An 11383-nucleotide genomic window follows, 5' to 3' on the forward strand; every position below is an offset into this window, starting at 1 on the left:
CGCCTTACTTTATTCTACTTTTGTGGAAGTGCTATTGCACCCTTTTCTCCATCCCTTACCATCAAAATAGCTACAGGATTATATGCAATAGATTATGCCTAACGTAAAGAGAATAATAACTCCACAGCGCTGGGGTGGGGTGGCAGATGGGATTCCTGTCTTTGGGGACAATCAGAAGTTTACTGACTATAGAAGAGTCAGAATCAGCTTCTTCCACTTCAACTTGATGTTAGCTAGACACAAAATCCGAATGAAGAAACTAAACAAAAAATAATCTGTTTCTATTTGTCTTTTTTAAAAAAAAAAAAATTACCCCTTTCTATTTCAAATATTTTTGCCGAACTAAAAACAAAGCTACTTACATTAAGTTACCACTACCTGACAACCATGGAATTTCTGCTATTTGTTAAATCATTACACAAATATTAGTTTTCTTTATGGGCAAAATGGCATAGTGAAATATACATAATATCTAGATTCGAACCTAGAGTCGATTCCTGGTTCTAATAATTACTAGTTGTAGGTAAAACCTTGGGCAGACTAATTTACCTCTCTCTGACCTCAGTTCCAAAAACTATAAAATGAAAATAATGCTACCATTCTCCTCCTAGCATTGCTAGAAAAGTTAGTGCTAATTAAGCATTTTGTAGCTATCAATATGATGCTAATTACTAAAATGGTTTTATTTGATTGTCAAAGGTAAAAATTTTAAATAAAAAAAGTTAACTAAAAGCATCAAGTAAAATAAAAAACAAAATAAGAGGTGAAGTAACTTCTGAGTAAGAGTCCTCAGCTCCTGCCTGACGGGGAACTCACTACCTCAAAAAGCAACTCCATTATTCGTGCAAGGTCGCATTAACACGTAGGGAGAATGGTATACACAACTGTATGTGTCAGTTTCTGTATCAGGCTTGAAGGAACAGATAATTAAGACATGGTCAATGGCTCTCACAGAATTCATAGCTCCCTCACATGAACAGACAAATATAATATAGTGGCAGGCAACAAGAGAGGTAAACACGCGTGCTACAGGAGTGCAGAGCTGGGGCACACCACTCTACCCATGGTGTCAGAAGGAAGGAACCCTTAAGGTAAATTCTTACAGAATAAGGAATTGGAAAGCACTGAAAAGGAACAGAACAAGTACTATGAATTGACAGAGGAATGGTGCGTCAGAAGCACCAAGTTCAAAGCAGGGAATGGTGGCCGCTGTGGTTGCCCAGGTTCCCATCAGAGAGCTGGAAGGCCACATGAATAATCCTGGGCTTTCACCCATAGGCTGTGAGGTACCTCGGAAATGTTTTAAGTAGGAAAGTGACATAACGAGAATGCTTTTTGCACAGAGATTATGGTGGCAACGTGGAAAATAAACTAGGTGCAGGAGTAGAATGGGACGGTAAACCGGAAGTCCAGGTAAGCAAAGCCCACAGAATTACAAATCACATTTTAAACTAATCCAAGCTGTTACAAAATTGTGTGAGGAATTACAATTAAACTGGGTCTTCCTTGCTTTTTGTAGATATTTTCTGGTACACGTGTGATCTACCAATGGCTCCAGGAGAAAAGAATCAAGTAGTCTGGTTTTAAGCTATCACAAAATATGACACAATGTAAATGAAAGGTGAATTCCGAAACATGTTCATAAAGAGTAATGTGTCACACTTCACAGTGAGATGCCACAGACCATATCCTCCACTATCAGTTTCACACCCGAAGGCCTCTACGAATCATCAACTGTTACATCAACTGACCATTTTTAAGACTTTCCCCCGCAATGACTTTAGTATGTCCTTAACCTATAACTATGAAGTCACATATCGAAAAGAGAGCAAAACAGAACGGGCATGGAAAAAAAGATCTTATCTGTGCTTAGTTATTAGCTGAACTTGTTTATAAAAAAAGGAAGACTACCACACAAGTTGTCTGGCTAACTCCGAGTTGGCCGCTGCCTGTACATTCACAAAGAAAAATGTGTATAAACACGAACAACCAGGCACAAATATCCATCTGGACAGGATGTTAACACCATTCCTTAATTCCTTGAGGGTCTTATTTTCTCTCAAAAACATAAAACTGGCTTAAGAGTACTTAATTAATTTGGGTGAGAGGAAGAGAGGACAGAGAAAAGGACTCATCTCTTGAACAAAATTAAGAACTCATCTCTATAAGACAATTTGGGAAGTTTAAAAGATTATGTGTATTAGCACCCTAGATTATCCATATTAAAAAATACCAAATTCTTTTAAAAAAAATTCTTATGGCCTTGAACTTCCATCCTTCCTTTGGATTCCATCCCCTGGCACTGGATTAACAAAGGTCACTGTGGCACAATTCTACTGAGTGAGATGTACTCAGGAAAAGGGCGGTGATTGAACGTGGTTACCTACACCGACCTCACATGGGAAAGGCTGGCAGAAGAAATGTTCTGATGACATAATGAATCATAAAACCAACACTGTTCCCATTCTTTCTTTGGTTGAAACTGGATAATCATAAAACCCAGTACTTGACTTCTGAAGCTCCTATATACCCAAAAGGCTCTTTTTACATTTATAACAATTTTTATTGACATATATTGAAATATAACATTATAACAGGTTCAGATGTACAATATGATTCAATATTTATATATTGCGAAAAAATCATCACACTAAGTTATCCATCACCATGCAGTTACAAAAAAAATATCTTCTTGTGATAACTTTTAAGATCTAGTCTGTTAGCAACTTTCAAATATGTAATACAGTATTATTATAGTCATGATACTGTACATTATATCCCTATAACATTTATTTTATAACCAGAAGTTTGTACCTTTTGACCCCCTTGACCCAATCTCATCCCCCCACACCTGCCACCTCTGGCAACCTCCAATCCGTTATCTGTATCTATGAGCTTGGTTTTTGTTCTGTCTTCTTTTTCTAGATTCTACATGTAAGTGAGATCATTACGGTATTTGTCTTTCTCTGACTTATTTCACTTAGCATAATGCCATCAAAGTCCAGCCACGTTGTCATAAATGGTAGAATTTCCTTCTTTTTATGGCTAAATAATATTCTACTGTATATATACACATTTTCTTTACTCATTCATCCACTGGTGGACACTTACATTGTTTCCATATCTTGGCTATTATAAATAATGCTACAATGAACATTTTTAGTATTAAATTTGGTCTTCCCAACCCCTTCCTTCTAACAACTTTTCCCCATTCAACTGGGGAATCTTATAGCTAGAAGGTTAAGAGCAAAGAAAGGCTCTAGAGCCAGATCACATGAATATAACCTAAACCCTATGCCCTCTGTGCCATTTCCTCTCCTGACAATCAGAACCAGCATCCCAGGGTTCTTGTAAGAATGACAAGGGATGACCCATGCAAGGTGCTCAGCACTGAGTCTGGCATAGAGCTTGTTAAACGTTCCCATTGTTTATTAGCCTTAAATAATAAAAGCATGGCAAGCACTAGGAGAGGCAATATTCAAGTCCTCAAGACTTGATCATTTTGGAAAAAAAAAAATAGATGCTAAAGGATGAAAACAATAATAATAACCATAGTGACAGCACAAGATTATCCAGCTATCATCCACATTCGTATGTCATTGTCACTTTGTATAATTTAAATGCCAAATTACTTATTCTTAATTACCTTAAACTTGGCCTTTCTAATTGTCTACTCCTATATCCTGCAGTCATTCCATTAACACGGCATCCTGAGGTTGATTTCAAGAGATTTATGATCACCTACAGCTGATTCTCTCCTAACTAATATATTTAACAGATTTCTACCGATAAACAATTACTTTAAATAAATTAGCAAATTTCTAGACTATGTCATTGTTTCCACTAGGAATCCACTGAGCTATGCTTGTTTTTCACCAGCTGTCTGAATAATTATATTTAGTCCACATTTTTTTAAAGTCAATGAAATGAATATGTTGATAATTAGCTTCTCTGTTTTGGACTTCCTTAAATCCTCTAATTCCTCTTAAATCTTAAACAAGGAGTTTAGAATAAAGACCCATCAATTCGCATCTCAGAGGCAACTTGATACTGGATATTGAGGGCTTAAAATCAGATAATTTTTGATGTTAAAAAAAAAAAAAAAAAGACAGCTACAAGGTAAATGGAGTAGTGAATGACTACAGGCTTCCCAGATACCTTCGAGTGTATTTCCGCACTGGAAATCAGATGGCACTAAATGTAAATTTGCCTATGGTATTAAAATGATTACCCTACACTGTTAATTTTTTTAGTAGGGAGAAGAAGCAAGAGAAAGGGCCCACTGTAATCTTAATACAGGATCTCCACAAAACTGGAAGGTTTCCACTTTGTTCTCATACTTACGAATATAAACCAATTCGGCCAAGGTAATATCACTTCTTTTTAAAAGTCTATGAGATAGAACTATTCACAGAACATCTATTGTTTCAAGATTTATGTAACTCACCCAAAACATCATTCCTAATTTTGTATTTAAAAACAACATAGAGGGGCACTGGTTCTGGGTAAGGTAAAGGAAGCGTACTCCATCCTGTCTCTCCACTGAACGCAGCTATGACACCTGGACAGAATACATAATGCAGAATACATATTGCAGTTCTGAAAAGTAAATGATAGGTTGATTGGGAGAGAAGAGCAAAATTCAAAGTACTACCAAACCAATGATCAATGATCTCCATGTCTTCCTCCAAAATCCACCAGGCTGGACTCAAGGCGGCCAGACACCTGGAAGTGGGCACCAGAATGTAGACAGAAGGAGCAAATCCACAAATCCTTTGAGTTCTAGCTTCAGAAGCAGGAAAGGGGATTCCTAACTTGGGGGAAGTGGGGAAAATACCCTGTTTTTCTTTTTTCCTCTATTCTTTTGCTTCCCAGCCCAAGGCAATCTCAAGGTGCTGGTAGGCAGAGGGGACCACAGTCTCCTAAACCTGAGAAAAAGAAACCTTCCTCTCTAATCAAAGGAGCTGTGATCTCAAGATACAGGGCAAACATCTATAGCTTTTTTCTCTTTTTTGCCTCTTGCTTCAGAATGCAGGACGTCACAGGAAGTGCGGTGCCCTATTCTAAAGACCATCTTCGTGGCTGGAACTAAAAACTAAAAAGAGGAACCTCAGGGAAACAGGAAATACCAAAGAAAGTGACCAACACGAAAAGAGCCAATTGATTTTTGGCCAAGATGAAAGGCAATTCAATGGAGAAAAGAAAATTTTCAACAAATGGTGTTGGAACAATTAGATATCCACACGGGAAAGGAAGGAAACTTGACCTTACACCTCGGACCCTCTACAACTATTTCAAAATAGATCATATAGATAGAAATGTAAAATGTAAAACTCTAAAACTCTTAGCAGAAAACATAAAAGAAAATCTTTATGACTCGGAGATAGGTAGAGAGTTCTTGGACATTATCCTCAAGCATGATCCATTAAAAAATTAAAAAGATAAACTGCACATCTTCAAAATTAAAAATTCTTTCTCTGAGTAAGACACTATTAAGAGAATTAAAAAAATATGGTACACAATAGGAAAAATGTTTGCAAATCACACACACGACAAAGGATGTGTGTATCCAGAATACATAAACACATACACATACACACACGCGCACACAAAAAAACAACTCTGAAAACTGAATCAAGAAAAGAAACAAACCAATTAAAAAATCAGCGAAAGACCTGAACAGACCCTTCACAAGAAAAGGATATATAAATGGCTGCAATCAAGCACATGAAGATGCAAGTAAGCTTCAAGAAAGCACATGAGAAAAAGATCAACATCTTTAGCTGTTCAGGTAATACAGGTTAAAATCACAATGAGATACCACTAGACATCTACAAGAACGGCTAAAATAAAAAATACTGACAATACCAAGAATTGACAAGGATGCCAAACACCTGAAACTCTCATATATTCTTGGTGGGAATAGAAATTGATACAGTTAACTCTGGAAAACAGTTTGAAATTTCTTTTAAAAGTTAAATGTACATCTGCCACACAATCCAGTCATTCTACTCCTAGGTATTTATCCGAGAAAGGAAGGCATAAAGATCTGTATACAAAGGTTTGCAGTAGCTTTATTTGTAATATCCCAAAACTAGAATAACTGAAATGCTCTTCAATGAGTTAATGGATAACCTGCAGTAGAGTCACACAGTAGAATCCTACCCAGCAATTAAAAGGAACATACTATCCATTCCCACAACAACTTGGATGAATCTCAAAGGCATTATGAGTGAAAGAAGTCAGCTTCAAAAAATTATATACTGTATGCTTCCACTTAAATGACATCTTTGCAAGGACGAAACTATAAGGATGGAGAACATACCAATGGTTGCCAGGATTTATGGGTGGGAAAAGAATATAGCATAAGGAAACTTTCTGAGGAGATGGAACATCTGTGAAAATGGTTAACAAATCAATACGTGTATTAAAACTCATAGAATTATATATACCGAATGGAAAAAAAAGGCCTATTTACTTCATGTCAATTTTTTTAAGCCAACGTAAAAATATTTCAAATGTATAATAACACCTTGCATAATTAACTTACGTAAATACTGTATTGAATATTGCCACAGAAATGGGTTTTAAGACAGTGGAACAATGCAGTATTAAGTATTATTTAAACCAAGTTTATTGATAAAACATTTTAAAAGGCACCACAAAATTGTTTCTTTCCAAAGTGAAATAGCAAGAAAGCCAATACTTAAAGGAGTCCAACAGTTTTAGTCATTTTGGCATCTGGCTTTTGAGATGTGGATGTTACAAAGCAGGTGAATCATCAGGGAAACAGATGCATGAACTCGGAATCATCCAAAGTTTGTCCTCTACAATCCGGTCCTGTTTCTACCCCATGGGGCTCACACACCTCCTCTACTTCCTCCACAGGAAGTACTCAATGCACTTAGTTTGTTTTAAAACTTGAAGGCATGTATACAAAAGTAAAAGGTCAAGGAAACCTGTTTCATTGAGAACTCCTGCACTTTGTCATCACTATGACCACAAACGGCTAGGGCCTCCACAATGTACCAGAAACGGACCCTAAAGTCTACATGCCTCCTGTTAAAACCTATGCTCTACTCAGCAGTGAGTAAAGGAGAGGAACGGCTCTCAGTTGCACTGCTAAACTGAAATGATCCAACTTAGGTTCAAATGCTATGATAAAATCATTTTCTAAAACACATCCCTGCACTATTTCTGTCAAAATATATTACTCTTCCGTTTCCTCAAAGCATTTTTTTATGGAGTTAATTTTGCCTATTTCAAAGAAAAACATAACAACCACTAAAGGGGTAATACAGATGGTACCCCCACTCCATTTTCACTGATGTGCTTTTCCTTTTCAAGTATGCCCTATCAGCGGTCCCCAACCTTTTTGGCACCACAGACCAATGCTCCTGTGAGAATCTAATATCTGATGATCTGAGGTGGAGCTGAGGCGGTGATGCTAGTGCTGGGGAGTGGCTGTGAATACAGATAAACTTCACTCACTAGCCTACTGCTTACCTCCTGCTGTGCAGCCTGGTTCCTAACAGGCCATGAACCAGAACAGGTCAGCGGCCATACATGATTTAATGCTGGCCATTCAAATGTATGAAATAATCAAAATGTGTTACTTTTAAAAGTATATTAATAAAATTTTTATTTTAATAGTTAACACTATGGATAATTTTTTTCTATTTTTTTCTACTTACCTAACTGAAACATCAAGATAGTTGAAGAATTCCCTTTCCTCTACGCCTGACATAATTTACCATAAATTATGGCTGTGACTATTATGTTTTAATTTTTTTATCACTCTTGGGGAAATCCTGCTTTTTTAAAGGCTCTAATATCCCATCATCACTACCCAAAAAGTGGGGAGGGGGGGCGCGGGGAGGGTGGAGGGAGGACAGTAAGATACACTAAACTTTCAGATAATACTATTCTCACCAATTATAACAAAAATAATTCAGTCACATACATAAGGAGAGTCAGGTTATTTTTAAATGAAACTCCTCTGTGATCTGTTTAACTCGCTTGAGAACAGTGCACAGGAACAGATGAACGTTTAATAAGCCTGTTTTGATTATAACATTTCAAGCCTAAAGTATATGCTACATTATTCTTTAGAAAGTGGTACTTCTTAGGGGTTTTTTCAGACATGTACTTAAAATAATCACCTGGCTGTACATGACTGAACCTTGGCTTAAGCATAGGGAATGCTGCTTTTGGCTCAATGTCAAAAGTGAAAGGTGATGTCAAAAGATGCCACCATAGCAGTGCTCACCTTTCTGTTGCCTAGGATGCTATTATTACTATTAGTCTTAGTAGCCTGCAAAGGTTATTCTGCATTCAAAATAGAATCAATACACAGAGTTTCACACAAAAACATGAAATTTTTAAAAAAGAAAGCTCATTCATTTTACATGAATTAGAGCCTTACGTTGAAGGTCCCCACCGCCCCCACTGGACTATACTGGCTATGCCTACTAGCAAAAATGCAAGTTAGAAATCAGGACTGAGAAAGTAACTAACTATAGTCAAAAGACTGGATGCCACTCTGTGAAGCCTGATGATACCAAGTCAGGGAGGGATGCCGATGGTTCCTAGGTACCGAAAGCGGGTACTCGCCTATGTGGGGGGCATGGCAGAGAAGTCCCTACCTAAATAATACCGGGCTTGGACGAGATGCTCCACAAACTCCTTTCAACTAAAATATTCTCATTCTATAATTTTAACACAAGATTGAGACCTCTTCAGACTGTGAGCTCCTTAAAGGCTTTGTCTTCTTCATCACTCTAGCATGGCACCTGGTACCTAAGACATACCCAATAAGTGGCTGCTGAACTGAAAGAATTTTTAGAAAACTGAACTACATGAAAAGGTCCTTGACTTCCTGTAGACGTTATCCACTGGTCCCTGAAGCAGACAGTTCACTCCTGGTGTTGGCCATCAGCACCCTCTCCTCCCTTTTGGAGAATATTTGTAACTGTATAATAATTCCACAAAGGGGAACTGAATTTTCTTAGATAAATTTCACTTTTCAGCTAACTTCATAGTTGATAATAGCTTGTACTGGAAGAAGTCTCAGCTCTGCCAGTTTTTCACAGCTCATTTGTGTTTGCATTATCAACATTACCTTAAACCCACGGTTCTTTTTAAAAATCTTTTTAAGCCAAGTGTCAATTTTGTAGCTGTTGTTTTAATTAAAACTGCTTAATATAATCTGTAAGTCTCTTGAGCAGCATGCCACAATAGGCTGAAAGCAAACAAGACAGTGGGGGCCCCTCTCTACCCTCTGCATTGTGGAAACCCCAAACAATCCCCAGGATAGCTGTGTTCCAAAATTTTCTGACACAGCAAGGGTCCCAGTTTCAATTCCAATGTTGAATATTAGTAAGTTTTAGTTTGTTTCTTAAAACAGCTTAACAAAAGCTCTAATATTTCCTTCCTTCACTCCAACATATGCACCCATTTTGGAAAACACAGATCTAAGCTCCTCTGATAGCATTTCTTCTCTCGAGTGCCTGTTTCAAAGGGAGACTTCTACCTCATCCTTTTCTTTACCTTCTATCCACAAGTAGTTCCTCAGTTCAGGACTTTTAAGACACAGATTCCCACTACTCTGCCTTTCCATACTTAACTTTACTAAAGAAAAGAACAGAATGCAGTGCCAGGAGCAGAAAGACCAACAAAATTCAGAATGAGAAAATCTGGGTTCAAAATCTGCCATTACCAACTGTGTAACTTGGGAATGAGGAAAGAATCTCTTCTGAGACTGTTTTATTTCTAATATGAGGAAAACTCTACTTGGTTCAACTATCTTGGTTATTATAAAGATTAACTATTATAAATGATTGATCATGATTATAAACATTAAAAGCAATTTCATGTCTCTATGTATATTAATATATATTTTTATAATATAATCATCTTTATTATTATACAGATGTATTAAAATACATATTATTTACAAATGTATTTAATTTTTAAAATGATGTAATCTGTTTATAAATTTAGTTATAAATAATTAATAATTTCAAAGACGAAAAGTAATTTTTACTCTTTTCATTCATGTTTGCTCTTAGTCATTCTGTGAAGCACCAACTCTCAAAGCAACCAAATTCAAAAAGCCTCTTTGTATTACAAGTCATCCATTACTGTAAAGTTATGTAATTATAAAAATAACAGCTGTTTGTAATTTGTGAAAATTATAAAATTTAAAATATAAACTCAAAAGTCACCCATACATAAACCTACCATCCAGACATCAACTCTATTAATATTGTGGTACGGTTTTAAAAATTGAGATCATGTTATGTAAAATGCTCTGTTCCTTTTTAATGGAACATTATCCTGGGCACATCTCTCCAGGTCTTTTAATGGTCTTCAAAAACTGGATGCTTAATCACTGTATTAGTCTTCAGGTATACCTCACAATTTAATCATTTTTGCACCACTTGACATATACGTTGCATCCAATTTTTTTGCTACAAATACTAACGTAATAAACATCTTTAAACATAAATTTTTGTGAATTAAAAAAAAAATGTTGTTTCTATGGAATAAAGTCCTAGAAGTGGTAAAGTAGGACATAATCATTTTGAAGGCTTTAGGCACATACTATAAAACTGTTTTTTATGAAGTTCATATGATCAAACCCCATTTAATCAAGGTAATAGGATGGTAATTGGTTTGGAAATTAAAAAGGTTGATTTAAGCAGATAACCATAAACATACATGCATGCACGCACACACACGCTTCAGCCATTTTTATTTGAAATTAACACCATATATATCTTTTTACCAATTTCCTAATGTAGGGTCAATGTCTTTTCCATAAAATAACCAGTCTCTGGATTCACTGTTAGACTAGTCATTTTTATATAAACCATACCCCAAAAAATCACCCGCAACTTCCAATTTCCATTTTTATTAGAGTGGACTCAAAGGCTCTCAAGAAGTAAGTTGAGGATTTTCACAGAGTGTAATTACTCCCCCAATTCTTCTCAGTCACCATGACCATACCTAACTTAGCAGCATTCTTTTTGGAGGCTTGCTTTGGAGGCTTTCCAAAGTATTTAGCATATTTTTGCAGAAAAATAATACTCAGATTTAATCAGATTACATAAAATCTTAATTAGATAATTGCAATAACAAGTACCACTGACAAAAACAGGCTTTTGTCATAAACAAAACTGACTCTTAAACAACGTTCAAGTCAACCAGCCAACCCTGAAGGAAATGGAAGTCTAGAGAGTGGCCGCCTGCCTGTAGGTGTTAGTGTGATAGGCATTAAGGAGCCTGACAGGAGCAAGAGGTAAGGGAGGTCACCAAAGGGAGCTCTCATCTCTCAGTACCTTGCAAGTATTGAGTATTACGGTTTTAAAAAGCATTTATT

At 36.4% G+C, this 11383-nt stretch overlaps 1 protein-coding gene across 14 annotated transcripts in view; it reads right to left on the minus strand.

The window, feature by feature from the left end:
• Positions 1-11383, minus strand: part of SIPA1L1 (signal induced proliferation associated 1 like 1) — a 348029-nt gene that overhangs the window by 212458 nt on the left and 124188 nt on the right. Inside the window, exon 1 of one of the 14 annotated variants that reach the window (XM_023537058.1) lies at positions 4448-4468. The exons of the other annotated variants lie outside the window; for them this stretch is intronic. The gene's annotated coding sequence lies outside the window, so the exon portion shown is untranslated. Of the gene's footprint in view, positions 1-4447; positions 4469-11383 lie in introns of those variants that run through there. 14 annotated transcript variants of the gene reach the window in all.

This window comes from Pteropus vampyrus, unplaced genomic scaffold, assembly GCF_000151845.1.
Source record: "Pteropus vampyrus isolate Shadow unplaced genomic scaffold, Pvam_2.0 Scaffold177, whole genome shotgun sequence".
Lineage (NCBI taxonomy): Eukaryota > Metazoa > Chordata > Mammalia > Chiroptera > Pteropodidae > Pteropus > Pteropus vampyrus.